Source organism: Lissotriton vulgaris, chromosome 7 (assembly GCF_964263255.1).
Source record: "Lissotriton vulgaris chromosome 7, aLisVul1.2, whole genome shotgun sequence".
Lineage (NCBI taxonomy): Eukaryota > Metazoa > Chordata > Amphibia > Caudata > Salamandridae > Lissotriton > Lissotriton vulgaris.
Genome location: NC_141695.1, coordinates 416,258,005 through 416,269,429, shown reverse-complemented (window position 1 = coordinate 416,269,429; position 11,425 = coordinate 416,258,005). Strand labels below are relative to the sequence as shown.

The following is an 11,425-nucleotide window of genomic DNA, read 5'->3' as shown; positions in this document are numbered from 1 at the left end:
AATGAACTGCCAGTTTAGCGTGCATAGCAAGGTGGGACCGGCTAGTTTAAATTTAAATAAAAGTATTTGCTGTTGTGTACATTACCCCCTTGAGGTGATCTGAAGAGTGTGGGTTCCAGTCAAAAACAACAACAAAAATACAGTGACTGTGAGAAATGGCCCTCCATTTCTGATCAGTATGACAAATGTGCTGTAATCTTTTATGGAAGTAACTGTAAAGAAGCAAAGTGTGATGTAGGTCTGTGCAGTCTTGAGATCTGGCTTGGGTGCAGAGTTGCCTTCACATTATTGCCTTGTGGCAGGCAATCACCATACCCTCAATTAGGCACAAAAACTCCTGGAAGTCACTCTGATTATCTTTCTTCCCATCAACACCACCAAAGGCTAAAGTAGACTAGGAGGCCATCATTTTCTTCAGTGTCTCTTTGTTAAGCTTTTATGCTCCAGTAATTAAATGTTCAAACTTTTCGAATGACATTTGGCTGCGGTCCCCTTCCTTGCCAGCGTTGGGCTGAAAAGTGGTGATCGGGTATTCCATGTAGCGCAGATCCATTCGGATCTGTTCACATCTGTGCCATTGTGAAAGTTCTGCAAAGGGCTGGCCGTTTGTGTCCGAACTGTCTCTGGACTAGGAGCAACGAGCATCAGGCAAGCAGAGAGCTTTCCAGCTTTGTTCAGCCACACAGCCAACCTACATCTTCCTCTGATGACCTCGAGGCAGGTCCAGAGCCATTCATGGGTCATTCCTCCTCCCCAAAACCTGTCCTTTGGTGTCTACAAAAAGTGTTCCTACACAAGCATACTCAGTGGTTATGCATGGACTCTGGAGTTTATCAGCACAGACCTGAGGGACTCGGGAGGTGCTGGCACTTGCTGCAAGACTGTGTGTCACACCAGTTGGGCGAGGCCGCAGTCTGGTAAGGCAAACTTAGCCTTCAACCTTCCTGAAGTTGATAAAAGGGTAACGCAGAGTTCTGACATATTAGCAGTAGGAAGCCACTGTACAGTACCAGTAAGAACTATAAAAACATAATATTTGGGAACTCTTTAGTATTGTGTTCAAACCACAGTATGGGCTCTGAAGAAATAAGGCTTACCATCAATTAAAATGGGGCGCGGGAGGTCTCTCGGAAAAATGCGCGAGTTGCTTGGGGTTTAGTAGCTCACGACAATTTTCACTGACCAGAAGTAGCTCTCACTACATAAAAGGTTGGAGACCCCTGGACTAAAGGGTACTCCATTGCTGCAATTTAAAACTAACAGACTTTAAGACGGACTCATAGTTCGACCCTACAATGCGGTCCAAGTTAGCATAGATCTTAAACCCAAGAAAGATAGGCACTGGAGTGATTCCAGGATATGGGAATTTAACATAACTAACCAAAATCTGAGTCTTTGTTAGATTAAGTTTATATCCCAACCTCTCCGAACCTATCCGCCTCTGCAGCAATTTGGCCAATAGCTTCAACGGGGTCAGATGAGTATATAGCAACATCGTCTGTGTAAGTATTGATTTTCAGATTTACACCATTAGAAGCGATTGGCCAAATAGAGGATTAGAAATAAGCAAACTAGATATAGGGTTTAATATAGAGGGAGATAGGGTTCAATGCACAGGGCACGCCGTAATGGGGATAATGTACAGCCTTGACAGGTGTCCCTTGCCTCCTAGCTCTCCTTTTCACCCTCAATGCGTTAAGGCAACTTTGACGCTGCATTAAGCGCTATGCAAATGACCAGCATTACTTCGAATGGCCCACACCTCCAAATAGCCCCAGCGAGGCCTTGCAGCAAGCACGAGCTCGCGCGCACGTGCATGCGCTCACATGGGCGCACGCACACAAAACCATAGAATAAACACCCAAGCATACCCAACCACATTGACGGTAAATTCGGAGAACATAACTTCTCATTAGCCGAGAGGGCCCCTCACCCCCGCCCCAGAGAGAGAAGTAACCCGTCTCCGTGTGTGCACTAGTAACGAGGCAAGGGATAAAGAATGGGACCATTCTCCGTCACTCCTGGCTGTTGGATAAGCGGTGTTATTTCTGCGAATGCCGCCTGGATCGGTGCCAGGCGAATCCGCGCCTGCTGCTTTATTCCACGGATATGCTTGTGCTAGACAGATCCATTGGATAGACAAACAACTCACTCCTGCCTCAATCACCGAATCAGGAAACTGAAAGCTGAAGCTTTCACAGTGCATGCAGTCATTCTGATGCACACTGCAGGGTATATCTTTCAGTTTCTCTTTCACCTCACCCTCTCCCAGAAGGTGCTAGTGGACCCATTTCTTTGTTGCCCTTCAACGAGGAAAACCTGGATTACTTTCCCACCTTCTGTGGATTTCAAATATCTTACTTGGTCTAATAATTCACTATTACATTTTGGTTCACTCTCTGCTATGCATCCGTCTCCATTCTCCAATTTTTCAAACTACTTCCTTAGTTTTAGCTTGTGTTGCTCCCCTGTATTTCTGTTTGTTCAAATTTTCTCCTACATTTTCAACTCTAATTCCACCCGGTGACTGTTCTTAATCTTAATGTCCTTCTCGCTTTCTCCATACTTTGTGTCATAGTTGTCTGTCTCTGATCTTAAACTCGCCATCGTTTCTGAGTGAAAGGGGATGCTGAGTGTAATTTTTTTCCCAATCAGATCATTTGCTTTGTCAATAATCATCAAGGTTGTCCAATTTGTGCATGACCACACCATACCTATCGGATTGGTATCTTTGTTTGTTGGATGCCCATTTCGGTGCTAATTTATCTGTTTAGTCTGATAAAACACACACTTTAATTGTATTGCAAGCGAAGCAATTGGAAATACCATCCTATCTAACCGAGGAAATCGAGGTATGCCTCTTTACATTCGGCGTGGTGAAACGGTGAGATGCTCACTATGAAACAATGTATTTATTTTCAGACATTTTTACACAGTATCTCTCAATTCAGCCACAAAGTCGCATCTATATTTCTTTAACACTCTCCCGATTCCAAGTGGTTGTGTAGCTAATCCAGTCCAGGTTTTTTCCCTCTCTTGTGCCATACTGGTAGTCCTGGATTTATAATGGCTTAAACATGACTACAACTTTTAGTCTAAAAGTAGAAGTATATAGATTTAAAAAAAACTGGAATGATTGTGTAACTCACACCTGAGTATTGGAAATCTGCGAGCTCTGCATTGCGAAAGAGCATAGAAACGTTGGCCTCGGAACAGTAAACCATGGTTTGTTTACACTCCCACTTCCGTGATTTGTGAGGCCCAGCTCCCTTCTGGAGAGGTCGTTTGGTGATACGTTTATCTGCTGTTTAAATGTGTTTGTTGAGCCCGCAGTACCGATATCTGCCTCTCAGTAAAATAGATTAGGGCCGTTATTCTGCCTTCTGCAATCTCCTTGCAGGAAAGAGGTTCCGTTTCCGGTAGGGCTGTTGAGGGAGGCGGAGTGCGGTTGCATCGATCTGCCTGTAATCTACAGGTCTAAAGTCCTGCTCCCAAAAAATAGCTCTGTTATTTATTTTTCCGAGATCAGTGTGTGTTACCTGGAGAGAACAGGGCTGGCTCCGTCCATGCAGGGTCGGCTCAGCCTGCGCCATTTCACGGTAGAACCATTGAATGCTTTTGGATACTGTGATACAACGGATATTTCTCGTGCTGGGAGATAGAAGATGAGACGTGGGAGCCCTATTTATTTATTCTACTCCCAGTACAAACTTAGTGGTTCCAAACATAAGATCCAATAAATCACCAGAACCATAATTTGAGGGGGCAGTTGCATCAAGAGTCCATACTATATAAGGTACTTTATCTTTATTGGCGCGAGTTTTTAGACAAGAGCTGCCAAGACCGTGCAGGCCGTGCTTGGCTGTTCCCGGTGGGTGCTGGCCGTTCCTTTCAGGATAAAGGGAGGAGGAGAAGAGGCTGCTGGAGGAGTGTTGCGTGTTTCACCATCGATTAAAGCAGCAGACTTACCTCTACATTTCCCTCTGTAGGGTAAGTAGCCATTTTGTGGTTATTATTTTATTTTTTGTGGGAAAAGATGTACTGTTCTCTTTGAAATTGCTCCCAACCTCATATGAGTATGTTTTTTTTCTGATTATAAATATTAAACGGCACGAAACACCGCGAGTAGGTTCAGTGATATGGCCATTGATACACTGTTACAACTTAGTGGGTGTTTTAATTGGAGTAGAGAGCGAGAGAGAGAGCTTGTGAGAGCTTGTGTTCATTGACGCTTGGAGAAGAGAGGGCATTAAATTCCATTACACATTCTCAAAATAGGCATTTGTAAAGTATAATAGTGAAAGATCGGGGGTTGAAGGGGGCTCGTAAGTGTTACATTGCTGCAAAAGTAATCCCAAACCTCCTTTTACTACTATAATCCACCCAGTAACACTTCCTGGACTCTTCCCCCCTCTGTCCCTCCCTTATACTATTCAGTCCAACTAACAGACTCACATATCCCAACTCGAGTTAACAGTTTATTTTTCCCAATACTAACGCACCACTTATCCACTTTGGGTTTCAGAGAAGCATAATTTGCTGAAAAGCGCATCAGCACCTCATCTGGAATAGTAAGCGCTATGTAAATACGATTACAATTAGGACACAGGTTTATAAGGATTAGAGAACTCACTTGTTTGAAGATATTCTGTTGAAATTGATACCGTTTTATATGGAATAGCAATATGTTGCTTTAGTGATACTTTGATACAATTGACAAAGTTGATTTTAATGTACACCGTGTTGCAATGCAGACAGTTCTATACTCAATTACGAGAGAGCATGTTCAGTGATTATTAGAACTAAAAAATTGTAAACGCGGCTGAGAGGGTGCATGTTCAGACATCCAGGATGAACAATAGGTTAATGAAGAATGCAAATATTATTTAGTTAAAGACATCAACTGACATAAACATAACTCTCTTAAAAGCCGCAGATTCAATCACAATACATTGTTCACCAACGCAGTGAAAGAGATAAAAATCAAAATGAAAAACGAAAAAACTGCATATTGAAAAAAAGTAAGACATTTGAAAACCACTTAACAAACAGCCAGTGTGCAAAGACACTTTAACCGTCTCTCTCGGGCCGACCAAACTGTCATGTACACTTTGCATGTTCTCCATGCAGGCTGCATTACTGCCTCGGTGGAGAACATGCCCAGACCCCCAGTTCCTGTCTCTGTGCCGAGCCATCGTGTGCTGACCAATCACAACGCTGCATTGTACTTTTATGGTCATTATAGGTCGAATAAAGTTTAATTTGGCTTGACTTGATTGGTCAGGGGAGCATAGGGGCTCACCAATCACAATGCATTGCAGCATTGTGATTGGTCAGGGGAGCCTGGCAGTGCTTCCTGGCCTGGTTGAGTTCGACGGAGGAAAGTCGTGGGATAGAGCGATAAGGTAAGTGGTTTTATTATGTAACATTTTTTTTTTACACTCCGACTCACAACCTTGATCTGTTCCGGCCCCACTGCAAGCAGCTATCTTCAAATGGAGTGATAGAGCGAGCCTGATATATTCCCAAGATAGGAATCACCCCTTCCCAGGACTCTAAAAGGGAGCTGAGAAGCATGAAGGGAACAGGCTAGATTTTATTGACTCAATGAAAATGTTTCTAGTAAGTCCAATCTACCTCACTCCACTCTAACCTACCCCACTCCAGTCCAAATTATCCTAGTCCACCCCACACCAATCTACCCTAATCCACCCACCATACCCCACCTCAATTTAACCCACTTCAGTCTACCCCCACCTCCCCAATCAACCTCTCTCCAATCTATCCCACTGCAACCTACTTCAATCCATTCCACCCCAATCAATACCACTCCACTCTGCCCCACTCCGCTCCAATCCACTCTACCCCACCTCGCTGTACCCTACTCCACTACAATCTACCCCACTCCATACCAGCCTACCCAACCCCCTCAATCGAACACAATCTACCTCAATCTACCCCAATCCACTGCACACCAGTCTACCTCACCCCATGCCAATCTACCCCACTCCAATCCGCTACACTCTATCCCAATCTAACACACTCCCCTCTACTTCAATCTTCCCCGATCTACTCCTCTCCAATATATAACCCAGTTCACCATGCTCCATTCCACTCTACCCAAATCTACACCACTGCACCCCATTCCAATCGACCCCACTCCACTCTAGTCTACCGCACTCCAATCTAACCGACTTCATTCCAATCTTCCCCAATTTGCAGCATTCCAGTCCACTCGATCTATTGCACTACAATGTACCTCACACCACTCCAATCTACCCTATTCAACCTTATGTAACCCAGTCAAACCCCATTCAACTCCAGTCCAATCTGCCCCACTCCTCTCAACCCCAAAATAACCCAATGCACTTGAATCTACTCCACTCGAATCTACCCCACTCCTTTCCAATCTACTTCACTCCACTATATTCCAATCCACTCTAATCTACCCCAGTCTATCCACACTCCAATCTAACCCACTCCACTTTAATCTACCTCAATACACCGCAATCAAATGTACCCTGTTCCAACCCTCTTCACCCCAATTTATCTCACTCCAGTCTAACCCATTGCACTCCAATCTACCCGATTCCACTCCAGTTCACCCCACTCCAATCTACCCCACTCAATTCCAATTTACCCCACTTCATCCCACTCCAACACACCCTACTCCACTCCAGTCTACCCCACTTCACTATGCACCATGCCAATCTCCCACAGTCTACCCCACTCCACTCTAGCCTAATCTACCCCATTCCACTCTACTCCAATCTATCCCATTCCACTCCCATCTACCCAACTCCACCGTAATCTACCCTAGTCCACTCCAATCTCAACTCCAATCTATGAGTCCACTCCAGCCCAATCTACCTCTCTCCAATCTACCCCAGTCCACAACTATCTACCCACTCCACTCCAGTCTCTCTATTCCAATCCACTATACCCCAATTTACCCCACTCCACTCCATTCCATTCTACCCCACTCAAATCTACCCAATCCACTCTACTGTACTCCAATCTACCCAAACTAACCCCACTTTAACCAAGTCTACCCCAAACTACCCCACTACATCCTACTCTAATCTACCTCACCCTAACCTACCTCACCCCACTCTACCCCACTCCAATATACCCCACTCCAATCTACCTCATTCCAACCTACCCCTCTTCAATCTATCCAACTCAATGTACTTCAAACTAGCCGTCTTCAATCCAATCAAATGTACCCACTCCACTTCAGTCTACCTCCACCTACACTACTCCATTCCAATCTACCCTATTCCAGTCCACCCAATATACCTTACTCCAACCAGCAGCACTCCCCCCACAGTCTACCCAAATCTACCCCACTCCAATTCAGTCTACTCTACTACACTCGTATCCACTCCAATCTATCCCAATCCACTCTTTCCCAATCTACCATGATCTACTCCACTCCAATCATCCCAACTCCAATCTACTACGGTCTACCCTATTGACTCCACTACACTCCAATCGACCCCCCCCACCATTCTATATACCTCAATCCAATCTACCCCAATCCACACCAATGTACCACAGCCCAAACCAATCTACCCCAATCCAATCTATCCCTCTTAAATCAATCACATCAATGTACCCCACTCCACTCTACCACACTATAATCTATGCCACTCCAATCAACCCCACTCCACCCCAATCTACCCCACCCCACTTTACCCACTCCACTCGAATCTAGCCCAATCTACCCACACGCCATTCCAATCTACTCCACAAAAATCTACCTGCTCATATCTACCCAAATCCAACCCACTCCATCCCAATCTACCCCATTCAACTCCACTCTACATTACCCCACTCCACTCTACCCCGCACCTCTGTACCCCGCTCCTCTCCAGTCTACAGAATTCCACTCTAATCTATTCCACTCAAACCCATACTACCCCACTCCATTCTACCCCACTCAATTCCAATGTACCCCATTCCATTCCTATGTACTGCACTGCAATCTACATTCCATTCCGATCTATCCCACTCCACTGCAGTCTACCCCACTCCACTCTTTCCCACTCCAATCTGCACAGACTTCCCCACTCCACTTCATTATATCTCTCTCCAATCTACTACACTCCCATCTATCCCAATCTAATCTACCCCACTCCAATGTATCATAATCTATCCCATTCCACACCACCCCTATCTAACTCACACCACTAGCCCCCTATCCACCCCACTCACTCAAATCTATGCCACTCCAATCATGCACACTCTATCCTAGTCAAACTCCACTCGACTCCAATCTAACCCACTACACCCCATTCCACAGCCTCTCCACCCCAAATCACCCCAGTTTACCCTACTCCAATGTACCCCACAACAATCTACGGCATGCCAATCTGCCACACTGCAATCTACCCAATCTACTCCTCTGCCCTCCAATCTACTACTCTCCAATCCACCCAATGTCCCACACTTTATGTCACTCTACCCCACTCTACCCCACTCTACCCCACTCTACCCCACTCTACCCCACTCTATCCTACCTCAATCCAATCTATCCCACTCCAAGCTACCTCACTCCAAACTAACTCATTACAATCCATCCCACTCCAACGAACCCCAAACTACCTCTTTCCAACCGAATCCACCCCATCTACCCAACTCCAATCAACCAAACTCTATTCCAGCCTAAATCACACTGTCCTGGAGCACACAGAAAGTTCCAATGCAATTGTAAATTATATTTCCAAGTTACAACTCCAATGTAGTGGTGTTATGCCAGATAGCTTTTATTCCATAAGACGTCCACTCCTTGCGCCAACGCGTTTCGCCTAGGTTCAAGACACCTACGGCTTTGTCACGGCTGGAAATAATACAAAGAACGTGTATTTGTAATCTTATTCTTACTTGTGGTTCTAAAAACCAATCACCAATCTCATGCAGACCGTGTCAAGACCGTAAAGAAAGCAGAGGTGTATGGTAGCCAAACATGCTACTATTTCAAATGCAGTATAACCATAACTATTGAATTGAGTACTGGTTGTCATGATATAAAATTACTTATGGTGTCTATTAATGATCTCTAGACCCATTATTTGCCATGATAGTTTACAAAAGTTTTGTACAACCCAAGTGCTGGTGCGAAATAAAAATAAGCATCCTAAATAAGATGCTGATACCTTCACAAATTCAGGATCACCTCTGAAAATTGAAATAGAATGGTCAGAAGTAGTCCAGTACCAATGTTCTGGTGATACATATATAGTGATCATGTATAGCCACTATTGCCTACTACTTGTGGAGAAGTGTGGCTCGGGTTAGAGGCGGCAGACCCGGAAGCTGAGATCGGCCCTGGACCAGGGTTCAATTCCCCGCCTCGGCGGGTCTTGGGCTAAAAATTCCACGGACTCGATAATTCTCGCTCCGGCGCCTTCTCGACTCACGGGTTCACACTCTGGGACTCTGGGCAATAGCTTGCTTAATCTCCACAACGGCCCCTCGCGGCGGGATGCCTGGCTTTCACCTTGTGGATACCCTGCCGGTGTTATCTCACAGGGGAATACCAGGACGGGTTCCCTAAGCAAGCGCCGGGAAACCCACTGCGGGTAGCTGTGCGCTATATAAGCTCAAGTACATTTACATTTACTTGAACAGGTTCCTACCTTATTAAAGCTTCCTCCAATATTGCCGGTATTTCCTTTTCAAAATTGGGGATATTTTAGAGCTGCCGTTTTAGCCTGGCTGCTTAATCATGTATATCGAGGCTGCATGCCTAAAGATATATTACACCCAAATTAGTGAGGTAATATAGCACTGATTCCGCCTAAACATAATTAAGTCGTCCTTTAAATGAACACACCATGTAGGGTTATTGAAGGCGCTTACCTCCATTAATTATAATTTGCGAAGAGTTTTCCCAAAATTTTTTATTCGTATTGAATGACACAGGCTAGTTGTATGTCCGAATCCCTGTAATAACAAAATAAGTGTTGGAGTTTAGTTTCCCTCTATCTCGCCGCGAGGTTGATCATAAAAAGCCTCCCGTGTTGTATATACCACTAAAGTCTGGCTCTTACCGTGTAAGTTGAGCTCCGTTGATAGACTGTGGCGTCCTGCCCGTGTACAGCCAAGCGTGCGCTTGTTCCGCAATTGCGCAGTGATAAGCGCATTCTTAGAAATGAAGGACAGACCAACGTATTATCTCAACGAGTGGCCGCCATCTTGGGATAGGTCCGAAGTGGTTTAACGCTAACTCTAGTACGCATAGAATATGAATGGAAATTCCAATTCTCTTAATAACAATGCCCCTCATATCTGAATCGGGTCACTGTTTTATTTACTGATAGATACAAAAGCTAATGGATTATTTGGAGAGGGGCCTAATTTGATAAAAAGAGTATCTAATATGTTTCACGATGTGCTTTTGCACGACAGGGATGTATAATGAGTAGAATTGCACAAAGAGCCTGCGAGCCTTACATATTTACATTACTCAGTTTCGGGTGCAATTGGGTTGTACAAAATGATGCAGTATTATTCAAACAAATTCATTTGGTAAACACATATAGATCTTATTGTCAGAAAGATATCTTTATGTGCTGGTCAGAACCAATTATTCAAGAGAAATTATTCATTCCAATTCATATCATATTGCTTATCATACATTTCCCTTAATCATACAGAGGTATTCATGTACTTGCCAATACATATTTGTTGAGAGAGAGTGAACATAGATTGTTCATCATACCCTACCCGATATCCATCGTCACCCAAACATATGATTGGATTAAAACACATAATTTTAGTCACATTTCAATCTCTTAGAAAATACTGTAGCTCATGATCAAAATGTATTCCATTCTCCACGGTTTTTAAGCGCATAATCCATTTGGCTTCACATCTGCGTAGTAACAGCTCCCTGTTACCACCCTGTGGGCTGGGTTTTATTTGGCCAATTCCAAAAAATACAAAGTTTTTACTTGCATTTTGTAATGGACAATTATTGATGTTTTCCGCCGTAGGATATCTGGTATCATTGTGTTTCAAAGCTCTAACGTGTTCCCCCATACGGTCCTTCAACATTCTGATTGTGCTCCCCACATATATTTTAAGACATTTACATTGGATAATGTACACAACATATTTCGTACTACATGTAATATGTGTAGAGATGGTATATTTTTCACAGCCATCTATATGAAAGTCCTTGATCTTATCCAGAGAATATTTGCATACACCACAGTGGCCACACTTGAAGAAGCCCTTGCAATATAAGTCTAGCCAAGTATCTGATCTGCATATTGGATAACTTGGACTTAGTAGGCTCCCTAACGTTCGTCCCCTACGATATGTGATTTGGGGTTGTGTGCCAATGTGTTCTTTTAGTGTTTTATCCATCATAATTACATGCCAGTGCTTATTCATGCTATCCTTTAACTTCTTACTT

At 44.1% G+C, this 11,425-nt stretch overlaps 1 protein-coding gene across 2 annotated transcripts in view; it reads left to right on the top strand.

The window, feature by feature from the left end:
• Positions 1 to 3,340: 3,340 nt before the first annotated feature.
• LOC147701768 (sulfotransferase 2B1-like) overlaps positions 3,341 to 11,425 on the top strand; it is a 355,754-nt gene continuing 347,669 nt past the window's right edge. Inside the window, exon 1 of one of the 2 annotated variants that reach the window (XM_086930394.1) lies at positions 3,341 to 3,990. The gene's annotated coding sequence lies outside the window, so the exon portion shown is untranslated. The remainder of the gene's footprint in view (positions 3,991 to 11,425) is intronic. The other variant, XM_086930395.1, reaches the window with a different exon arrangement.